Here is a 12,501-nt window from a genome sequence, read left to right on the forward strand (position 1 = left end):
TCATAGGAAATAAAAAAGGTTATTTGACATCTCACCAAAAAAAAATTGCAAATAAAGACGTGAAATTAAATCTAAAGAAGACAAAAGAATGCGCAAGCAAACACCTAGTAACATTCGTATCTGTGACCCTAAAAATGGTCGTGAGGAGCGGGGTTGAAAGCGGGTGAAGAAACCGAGGATCTAGATATCCACCGGAAGCTCATGAGTGGTACTCAAATCATAGCGAGGTTTATTGATACTCAGACTCCAGACAAATTCAGCGGTTGTTATCGGTAAGGCTATTGCGAGAACCCAATGCTATCTGCAACCGATAAAAGATGATAATGATGATTATGATAATGTTGCTGCTGCTGATGATAGACTCTGTGAACAAAGAAACGGAACGATAAACCAGATAATAAGGCTTAGTGAGGCTTATAGGCACTCAAACTCCAGTGAAGACCAATGATCGTTGTCGGCGAGAAACCGATGATAAACGCCCGTTACGATAATGCAAACTTATTTACAAATATTATGGAAAGAGGTTACGAGTACTGGAAATCTGGGGGGAGATGTTACTCAAACTCCAAGGAATGCCATGGGTCTTTCTCAAAGAGAAATATTTGATGATGACCTGTGTGAAAACTCACAGTGATAAAAGATAATAATAATAATGAGCACATGCCAATGTTGGAATCATTTCTCGTACTAACCGTAAAGTCAAAACGCCCTTTTTCAAGTTAATTCGATTTTACACAATAGATGCACCATTCTTTTTTTTATATATTGCTTATAAACATTCGATATAAGTCATAAGGTTAGCTAATTTGCATATTAGTTTAGAAAAATATATTTTATTAAATTGTTTTTTTTTTATTCAATGATTGTTTTTAATTTTAATTTAACAGTTTTGTTTCATATTATGTTATTCGTAGTCCATTTTTTCGGACGTAACAAACTTGATTTTCAACAAGGTTGTGATCCATATCGAAATTGCAACTGAACAAGCAATTTTATTTCTTCTTTTTCGCTCTCTTTATATAATCACATTTATTGGGTTGTTGCAAAAATTGTCATTTTTTACGCATATTTATCTGTTAAAAAACGACATTACTTTTGCACAAACATAATCTATAAAAGTGAAAATGTCTGTCTTTGTGTGTTCTTGTGTGTGTACAATTCTCTACCAAATTACTCTGTCAATGTTCGATCTACAGACTTTAAATTTGATACAAGGGCTATTGAGGTTTGGGAAAATCTTTTTAATCGTTTTTTAGCCAAAAATTTGACTGTCCAGGGATACATTTCAACGATTTGACCTTTGAAAGCTCTGCTAAACTCCTCTGTCAATTTTGGGTCTAAACATTTTACATTTTAAATGGGGTTACTTGGACATGGATCAAACTTTTAAATTTGATTTGAGCCCCCAAAAAATAAATGTTAAGGGGGTCAAAATTGGGGGTAAAGTTGAAAAAAATCGACCTCTGCGATCTCTACCGAATTACTCAGCCAATTTCTGGTCTAAACATTTGAAATTTTACATAAAGATTATTCAGAGATAGGGGAAGCATTTTAATTGGTTTGGGTCGAAAATTTGAGCTGCCAAGGGACCAAAGTTCAAAAGACTTGACCTTTGCGGTGTCTAGCAAACTACTCAGCCAATTTTGGGTCTAAACATTTGAAATGCATACATAACAGGTATTCAGACATGTGGCAAACATTTTAATCAGTTTTTGTGCGAACATTTGGCTGCCAAAAGGTTAAAGTTTAAAGAGGTGACCTTTGCAGATTTTACCAAATTCTTCTAGTAATTTTGTGTTTAAAAACGTGAAATTTTAGATGTAGGTAACTTGGACATGGGTAAAGCTTTGTATTATTATTTCAGACTAAAATAGTAATTGTTAAGGGGTCAAAATGGGGGTCAGATTAAAAAAAAATGACTACTGCGGTTTCTACGGAATTACTAAGTTCAATTTTGGTCAAAACATTTAAAATCTTACATAAAGTGTATTCACACGTAGGGCAAGGTCTGAACAGTACAGAGCGCTCGAGCAAACCCGGGCTTAACTGCTAGTATATATATAAATTTGTATAGAAATGTTAATGTTTATCTTATCTATATGAATGAGAACACATTTTTATAACAAAAGTTATGAATGAAATGTTTGTTATTCTAGCTTAATGCTTCAAGTGTTCAAGAACTCTGCGAATCGATAGTCATACGAATTATTGGGAAAGGCTTATTTACACCCATATTATACAGAAGACCAATAGTCGTTGGTAGCGAGAAATAAATGGCAAGCGGTTGTTGTAATAACGCAATGTCTTTTTCGATAGTTATCGAAAAGCTTCACAGTTACCGATAATCTAGGAAGGATTGTCACTGCTTATTGTCAGTGAACAATCACAGATTATATGACGTGTGTGATAACTCCTAGTGAGTTTATAGTGACGGAGGTGCAGAGGTTTTAAGTTTGGCGTCGTATACCAACAAAAACAAAAACCAAAAAAAAAATCGAATTCGCACATGTCATGGGGCGTAAGTCTGAGTGTCAAGAATCAACGAGGAAAATCGAGTCGCGAATCACAAGCAAACACGGAAACACACTTCGCGCCGACATGTCACTCGTCTACGAACGAATTTATCACTCAACGTCAAAATTAAGGTCTTTTATAACTGAAGGCAGTTTATGATGTGTTCCGATGGAAGGGAATGGGCGTTAATTGGCGTATTCGACGTCTGCGTTCTTGACGTCATTTTCTTTGGCTGCGGCAAGTATGTCGAACACGAACTCTTTCTACGGGTTAAGGCACTTTCTTCGCCATCACCAAAATTTAGCTAAACCGTGGATTACGAACGGTCAAGGATTGTAACGTTGTCCGGGAACCAACACGTTCTATGCTCAGTCGCAATGTAGGAAAGGTTCTAACTTTACATCATCAAAGCTTTGATCTCCGTCGGGCATCAATTGAAATGAATGGCTATCATCTGGTGGGGGGGTGCATGTTTTGATAAGCTTCTGGGTCTGACCTTTACTCTTGATCTGAGATTGAACACGTATATCAAATCCGTTGCCAAGGCTGCTGGAAAAATGGTGGGATCCTTCTACCGCTCCAGTAGATATCTCACTGCTGATGCAATTCTCTACTTATATAAAAGCCAAGTACGTCCAAGGATGGAGTACTGTTAATCACTTATCCTGCCTTGAGAGAGTTCAAAATAGATTTGTAATTTAGTGCCATGTTTTCTTCTCTGCAACCTCTTTTTCACAGAAGAGACGTTGCGAGTCTGTCTCTACTTTATCGTTATTTCCATGGCAAGTGCTCGTCTGAGCTCCAATCTATGGTTCCTCTGGCCTGACTTTCACGAAAAGTACTTGTCTAGATGAAACCATTATCAATGATTTCCCCCACTCTTTATTTGTGCCTAAATCTAAACGTAGATTGTGTGAAAAACTTCTTTCTTAGAACTGCACGCCTGTGTTCTGTTTTCCTATTTTCCAACTGACAACAATATGGCCGTCTTAGGTCCAACGTGAACAAGTTCTCGATGAGCCGTGCCCTTAAGTAATCCAATTTACCAAATTTCCGCAACTAACGATTACTACAATATTTCCCCAATAAATACCGTACACGCATTAACCCTTATCCTCGAGTAGCCTTCGGATCTTGACAAGTGGTGACTCCTTTGTAAAAAAAATGAATAGAAAAGAACTGCAATTCGCCTTTTCTTTATAACAACGATATTTATTTCCTAATTGTTACGGCCGTGAAGTCACCCACGTGCTCTTGAACGTTATTCATGCCTCTCACGTGATCTCGAATGTCCTCCACATCTCTAATGTAATTTTTTTTTTTATAGTTCTTTTTCTTTACCGGTGACGTTATTTAGCATGCTTTTGCATACATGCGTCCACGCTATGTTACACCCTTGGCTGTTTCACTTATCGTTGCAGACGTATGCAAACCTTGTATGAAAATATTGAAAAAGACGATAAATGGTGTATTAGTTTTATAATGACAACAATACAATTTTCAAAATAAAAAGGGGAAGAAATTTTTTTTATTGCTTTTCACTCAAACAAGGCTCGGTGCCACTTTGATGATCTTGTGTAGTTGAGTATCTATCTAACTTCTGTTACTTGAAGTAACATCACTCGGAGAAAATGCACCATTCAGCGGATGAGCCAATGTTGAGGAAGCTTCAAATAATATGTTTTTTTGAATAATGGCCTAGGTTTACTTGTAGAGTGAAGTATCCTCATGTAAGATTTTCCTGACACACCATTGTAAAGAGAACAGAGTATATATATATATATATATATATATATATATATATATATATATGTATATGTATGTATATATATAAACATATATATATATATATATATATATATATATATATTTATATATATATATAGGGAGTCCAAGATGGCTGACCTGTAACAACGTGATTATGGAATTTCTTGTTAAAAAAAAAGACAAAAATAAAAAACGCTAGCTTTATCATGTACAAACCAACTTTTTGTTAAAAAACATAGAAAGGAAATCGCATCTGACGATTTGATGGGTTGGAAAATTTCTATGGAAACATGAAATCATGGAATTGTACACCCCTTAACGAAACGGCTGAAGAAATCCATGGTGAAATAAATGAAAGTTATATAAAAAAAAAATGGGAGTCTTTGAATTTTAACAAAATCTTATACTATATATATATATATATATATATATATATATATACATATATATATATGTGTGTGTGTTTGTGTGTGTGTGTGTAAGCCTGACGAATTCTCACGAGAATGAAACGCAGAATATTCTGTGTAGCTTAATTGCCATATATATTTTCTATAACTTACTAAATATATATATACATATATATATATATATATATATATATATATATATATATATATTACAATAGAAAAATGCGTGTGAATTAAGGCAAGTTTGATTGATTAAAAGTATATATTTCTTCTCTAGTTGTTTCTTTCTCACTTGCCGATCAACGAGCTGATGCTATGTTCCAGTGTGTACAGAAACCCACAAGTATTTTCGACCCACATGAGTAATCCTCAGGTTCATGATGATGATGATGATGATGATGATGATGATGATGATGATGCAAATTAAAAATTGTGACTTAACAATGAAAATTTATATAAAAAATATTTAAATGATATGCGAGAATATTTTTAGTAATTGTTTCATCAGTTGGTGTGATTCGGAATGGGCTTCACACTCATTAGTTAGTAATTGTCCAGATTTAAGTCTACATGATAATATAAAAAAAAATATATATAAAAACTATCCCCAGAGTATTCAAAAACTAAAGGTGGATATCACAGCCCAGATTAAAGTAATGTCAAGAAAGGAGTATTTCAAATTTACTGTAATTTTGGGGGGGAGGGGCACATCATTGAGTGGCGATTAAACAAAGACTGTTGGACATTCATAATCGAAACTTTGGTGGACAAGTCAGGCATACTGAAGTTTATTTATAACAAACATATCAGATTGGTGCAAAGGTTTTAGTCGTTTTGTAGAAGGGATATTTTAAACCATTTTAATTTGCATTATGCATATTGTTTTTATTTAAACATATCAACATGGTCAATTTATGACATTTTTCTTCGGATTATTAAAGCATCATTAAGATTTATCTGCAATATCATCCTCCATATTGACTTAAACATGACTTTTAGTCTACAGGAAAGGGGTCATCTTCCATCATGATAATGCTCGTCCACACACAGCACTACTGAACAAAAATCTCCTAGGAGAATTGGGGTATGAAATCTTGCTCCCATACTGCACATTCTCCTGACGTGGTCCTCGGCTAGGGATTTGTATTCTCGACCTCCAAATTCCACAGAGATTAGACGATTCCCGTAATGATTCGAGCCGTGTTGATTTTGTGGTGGGAGTTTAGTTCTGTGCAGTTTTAGAAGGTGCGTCTTCCCCGAGGGTTAGTTTAGTGTTAATCGCCTCAGGCTCCCCCACTGGGGAATTTCGACGGGGCGGCTCAGACACTTTTTGCAGGTCAGAATGCCCATCCTCCTTGTAAGCGTTGACTTCTCTATCCCATTTTCTGACCCTGTTGTCCAAGTTCTTGCATTGGGAGAGAAGTAAACCCTCATTCTGGCTTTCTGGTCAGGATCAAAGTGTAGTATCTTTTTTGAAGCTGCGCTTCACTTCCTTCACTTTATTTATTTATTTTTTTTTTGTCTTGGTTAGTGGAAGAAAAATTCTTAATGATTAATACTTTTTTTAGGGTAGCTGGTTTCCTCCACATTAAAAACCGACCTTGTGTCTAACTCTGCCTTCCTGGAGGGGCAAGTAAACAAACAAAAAATAAATAAATATAAAATAAAAACTAACCCTCCTAACCTAGTTCCCTCGGATTACCATTTAATTTCGATGATTACAAACTGCTTAAATGGACTTAGGTTAACATCACAAGAGGTGATTGGACATGAGTTAGGTGCATATTTCACATCAAAACATAAAGGGTTTTACAAGCGAATTATGTATAAGCTTGTTAACAAATTGAATTAACTTATAGAGAGCAAAGGTCGTTATTGTTATGCATCAAGATTTTAAAAAAAACACAGTCGCTCACTTTAAAGATGAAATTCTACCACACGGAATTGGAAAGTGTCAGTCATCAGGTATCAAGTTGCAAGGTTCTTTTAGGGGATGGCTACTACACAGTGAGACATGATGGAGTATGTAAGTACCTCCAATGGACCATCTATAAAAAAAGTAAACATCCAGTGTAACAGCAAGTCCTGGGAACACCAACCTGAAAGAACAGTTGGAAATGACTTATATACTTTATTAGGACCATGTAATCCCTATAGCCACCTACCTTGAAAATGCTGCTGTCAAACCTGGCAGAGTTATATGAAATCAGTCAGAGATTGGCAACCTTGGTTGAAGTGAGTGTCCCTAATGATGAACAGATCTAAAAGAGAGAAACAGACAAAATATCCAGGTCTAATGTATGATATGTAAAGAAACTGGAATCTTAGAGGGATATCAATCATACCAGTTATTATAGGTGCCACATGGCTTATAAAGAAGAACTTGAACACTAACATATACACATGCATCCATATGCATGCATACACACGCTGAAATTCACATACATGTACACGTGTGTGTACATGTGTGTGTGCGTGTGTGTGTGTGTGTGCATAAATACAGATTGCCCTACCTAACTAATATTCCTGGTGAATAATAATGTATGATTTAGTATTTACTAATACAAACATTTCCACTTATAATGATACGAAATGTTTTTCCACCTACAACAACGTAGCGCATAACATCTTTGCGGCACACCAGCAACCATTCTACGGCATGCTAATCTGCCGCGACACTGAGTTAGACATTACCTAACTAATATTCCTGGTGAACGAAGTGCAAAAGAGACCTAGACAATTGCACTTAAGGGAACAACGAGGATACTAAAAAGAACTCTCGGATGATTTCACTAAAAAGCAGGGAAATGTTGGCAGCTAGTTTAACTGCCCCATACCCAACGTTACAATCTTCAAAGGAAGAAAAAAAAGAAAATTTTAAATCGGCATAATTTTTTCCACTGAGTTGGGTTTCAGAAAGATTTAATGATTCTATGAGTGGATACTACATGAAATATACGTTCACATTAATGTACTTTTATAAATATGTTGCTACTGTTAAAGCGACTCCTTTCACCCACGTTTCGTGTAAGCAGACAAAATTAAAATAAAGAGATCTGCGAGGCGCTAATGAAATTATTTCTTTTCACCCTCAGTTCCATCAAGTTCGCGGATAGATAGCGCATATACCTTGGCTACTAGTACATACGCGGGTACAACCTCCGTCAAATAGGACGAAAATATATGCTTCATTAGTGTCTCTGCTAATATCTATATTCATATAAATAACGCCTCAATTGGTGATGTTAAACAAATAAAAATACAAAAACGTCTCAAACTGGAAAGTTTAAAGAAGGGAGGAAAAATATGAATCGATATAAAAGAACAAAGGAAGAAACAAGAAAGAAAACGTCTCATTACGGAAATAGAGTATAGGTTTTTTTTCCGAATTCATTTAAAACAACGGATGCGGATTGTGGAATTGCTCTTTGCTTTCTACCTGTCAAATAATTTTTTTTAGTTGCTTTATCCGACAGATTTTACTGGCTAATGTTTGTATGACGAGAAGGATATATATATATATATATATATATATATATATATATATATATATATATATATATATATATATATATATATATATATATATAGCTTAGTACGTTAGAAGAAAAGAGTGAGATCAATTCTATAAGAGGAGACTTATTCGGACAATATAAAGCTCAAAAATATCATTGGAGCTTATATAGGAGAATAAAAGGAATAGTAAATGAAGTCACAAGTTCCTCACGCTAGGGCTCTGTTGGTGGGGCATTAGAATACGCCGACTGTCCCCCCCCCCTGCAGAGGGTAAAAGTCCCTCAATGGGGGTCCTGGATATGACCTTAAACTATATCCAGTGGTGAGGCCCCAGCTTGTGGGCTTTTGGGGAACGTGGAGCCACCCTTTAATTACCATTGCTCCCAGGTCCACTCTGACCCGGAGTGGTAGTACCTGCTAGGGTCCCAACTATGGGTAAAATAGAAACCGACGTGAAAACAACAAATATACTCTATTAAAAAAATTTTTCTTCAAAATCTTTGGATTCGGCATTAAATAACCCAAAAAGGGTTGATATGCCGTAAAACAAAAACAACCAACCATCCTCACGCTAGACGCCGCATCCCCCACTATGTTACCTAGTATATTCTCTACCCTTCTGATGAAAAGCATTAGACTTCGAAATGCCTTGGAATAAAGAGTCCCTTCCATCCCACAACTAATTGTTTGTATTCCCTTATTGAATAAATGAACCAATTAATATTTACCAATATATATATTTTTGTGACTTCATTTTCCATTCCTATTGTTCTGTATCTATAATATAAAGCTTAACGCCTCTGTGTGTGTCTGGTCACGAATAGGCTCATATATGGTTGACTATTATTGAAAACTGATTACAGATAATGAAAGAAGATGGATCGAAACACAGGAATGGGTATGTTCTATCTGCCATAATGATGATTCATTAAAATTGTGAGGTCTGCGTTCCCGCCTGGTCCATAAAGTATGGAAATAAAAATTTAAAAATAAAAAAAACGTTTACAAGGGTTTTTGATATAGATGTACATAATAATACTTTGATAAGTATGTTTCAACTTTAATAGGGATGGTATAATAAAATTGTGGGGTCGGCGTTCGCGCCTGGCCTCCATAGAATGGAAATAGACACAAACTTTAATAAAGACTTTTCATATCTATCTGCGTAAGTATACTTTGATAATTATATTTCAGTTTGAAGAAATATAGTATAATAAAATTGTAGGGTGCTCGTTCGTGCCTGACCTCCATAGAATTGAAATATGTCAGATAGTTTAACAAGTTTTTTTTTTAATATAGATCCACAGAATATCATGATAAGTGTTTCAGTGTGAACAGGTATAGTATAATAAACTATGGGGTTTATGTATTTTATTTTTACTTTCATCATATTTTGCTTTGGTTTTGATACCTCTAAATTCGAAGCTATCTCATTACAACCCTTCCTTTTCATAACCTATCATACTTTCATAAATCAGAGTTAATTTTCTTTGGCTGTTTGGAATCCAGTTAACGACGGGTACTTTTGCTAGTATATATATATATATATATATATATATATATATATATATATATATATATGTGTGTGTGTGTGTGTGTGTGTGTGTGTAATGTGTGTGTGTATGACTACTTCATTTAATCACATAAATTAATATACGAAAGTATAAATATATGCGTAAACTTTAAGTATTTACTTCAACGACGTAGGTAGGTTAATTGCCATACATATTTTATAGCTTACTATATATATATATATATATATATATATATATATATATATATATATATATATAATTTGTTTGCGTATGTGTGCATTTGTGCGTGTGTTGTGTGTGTGTGTGTGTGTGTGTGTGTGTGTGTGTGTGTGTGTGTGTGTGTGTGTGTGTGTGTGTGTGTTACTGGATGATGATGCTTTAGTTTCGATGCCAAAAAGAAAGTGACCGGGAAACGAAACAAAGATAGTTGAATAGAAAGAAGAATGAAGGCGTGCGAAGGATGAATGAAACAGCTGCAAGAGGTGCGTGTGTGTTTCATTCTCCTGAATCAGCAGATCTTGACAATAAGGCGAATATCAAGCGGACGGCCGAAGATCAGGGATGTTTTATTGCCGTACACACACGGACACACACGCACACATATGTACCCCCCAACACACACATATTAATATACACGAAATTACACACCGAGATCTACATATGCGCCCATATACAAACACACACACGTACGCTAAGATTTAGATACATGTACACGTGAACAAACGCACATAATCATATACACAGAGCCAAAACACATTATATGCGTAAATAAACGCGCAGGCACACAAACGTACACGCGTACATACATCAACTCATATGAACACACAGAAACTAACATGTACAAACGCACGAAAACACACATACACATAGCGGCATACAATCCACCTCTTAACAAAAGAACATGCATAAACGAATACGCGTACACACTGGAATACTAACATATCCAAACACGTACGCACGCAAAGCCGCTCGTATGCAATATGATACAGAAAAAATATGTGTCCCATTGTTTGCGAATATTTTTCGCTGAAATAAAATTCAAATGGAATCGTTTTTTTTTTTTTCTATTAATGATAGAGCTTTGATAGTTTATTTTGTTTGGGACAAATTTGACAATTTTTGTGCATTTTTTAGACTTCAGAACCTTTTTAAGTATTTAGCAGAGGTAAAGTGCCTGTGTATTATTGGTGGGTCTGCAAACTGAAGACAATGGACAACTGGCACGACCAGGAATTTTAAAATAGCGTAACCTGCGTCGTAATCATTCGCGTCGGATTGAAAAGTTCGGAAACCTTATTTGCAGATTAGTTATATGTATATGCTAGCAGTTCAGCCCGGCTTTGCTCAGGTCCTATGTACTGAGTGTTCATAACTTTATGTGCATATATATATATATATATATATATATATATATATATATATATATATATATATATATATATATTAAACAGTTTCACTCATCCAGGTAATCTACATCTTAAATTTCAAGTGTTTAGACCCAAAATTGAGATTGGTAGAGTCTGCAAAGGACAACTCTTTCAACTTAAACCTCTTGGCTGCCAACTTTTCGACCAAAAACTGATTAAAAAGCTTCCTGCATATCTGAATAATATTTATGTAAAATTTCAAATGTTTAGACCTAAAATTGGTTGTATAGTTTGCTAGAGCCCGTAAAGGTCAACTCTTTTGAATTTTGACCACTTGGCAGCCAAGTTTTCGGCCCAAAAGCGATTAAAACGCTTGCCCTATGTCAGAATACACTTTTTATGTAAGATTTCAAATTTCTAGACCAAAAATTGGCTGAGTAATTTGGTAGAGACCGCAGAGGTCAAATTTTTTATAACTTTCACCCCAATTTTGACCCCTTAACATTTATTGCTTTTGGCTCAAATCAAATGAGAAAGTTTGATCCATGTCCACGTAACCTACATAAACAAATTGAGATCCAAAATTGGAAAAGGAGTTTAGTAGAGCTTTTAAAGGTCCAATCGTTGAAATTTAACCCCTTAACAGCCAAAATTCTGGCCGAAAACCGATTAAAAAGATTTTTCCCAAATCTCAATACCGCTTACGTCAAAACTCGAGTCTGTAGACTGAAAATTGACAGAGTAGTTTGGTAGGGAAACGTACACACAGACACACACAGACAACTTCACTAATGCATATATATATATATATATATATATATATATATATATATATATATATATATATATAAAGCTATAGTAATGGAAGAAAGCGGGTCTTGAAGTGATGCGACTGACAGCGTCTTGGATTACTATACCTTCTGATAATCTTACATATTTGTTTACCAGCAATGCTTTAATCAACATACCTTTCACACACACACACACACACACACACACACACACACACACCCATATATATGTATATATATATATATATATATATATATATATATATATATATATATTGTGATGGACGTATTCATCGAGAAGCTGAAAAATAAGTATCACAATATCAATACATCCAATGCTGACCTTGGTGAGAGCTATGGCAAGAGTCACAAATATGCGATACTATCAAGAGTCACAAAGGCAATTTAATCACCACCAATGACCTCTCCATTTACGATAAACAAAGAAATTTATCAAAATTGTCAACCACCATAGCTTCTCTGGATCTACTCAGGTGCTAGCCTACTGTCAGCACATAAGCGTGCGTGTTATTAAGACAAAGTTTTCCCAAACTGTGATGGGCTTTCGGTGTGTTTTTTGCAAAGGTCAGGCAAAGGAACTCAA

The sequence above is a fragment of the Euprymna scolopes genome, chromosome 2 (assembly GCF_053919585.1).
Source record: "Euprymna scolopes isolate OS-2025 chromosome 2, ASM5391958v1, whole genome shotgun sequence".
Taxonomy (NCBI): Eukaryota; Metazoa; Mollusca; class Cephalopoda; order Sepiida; family Sepiolidae; genus Euprymna; species Euprymna scolopes.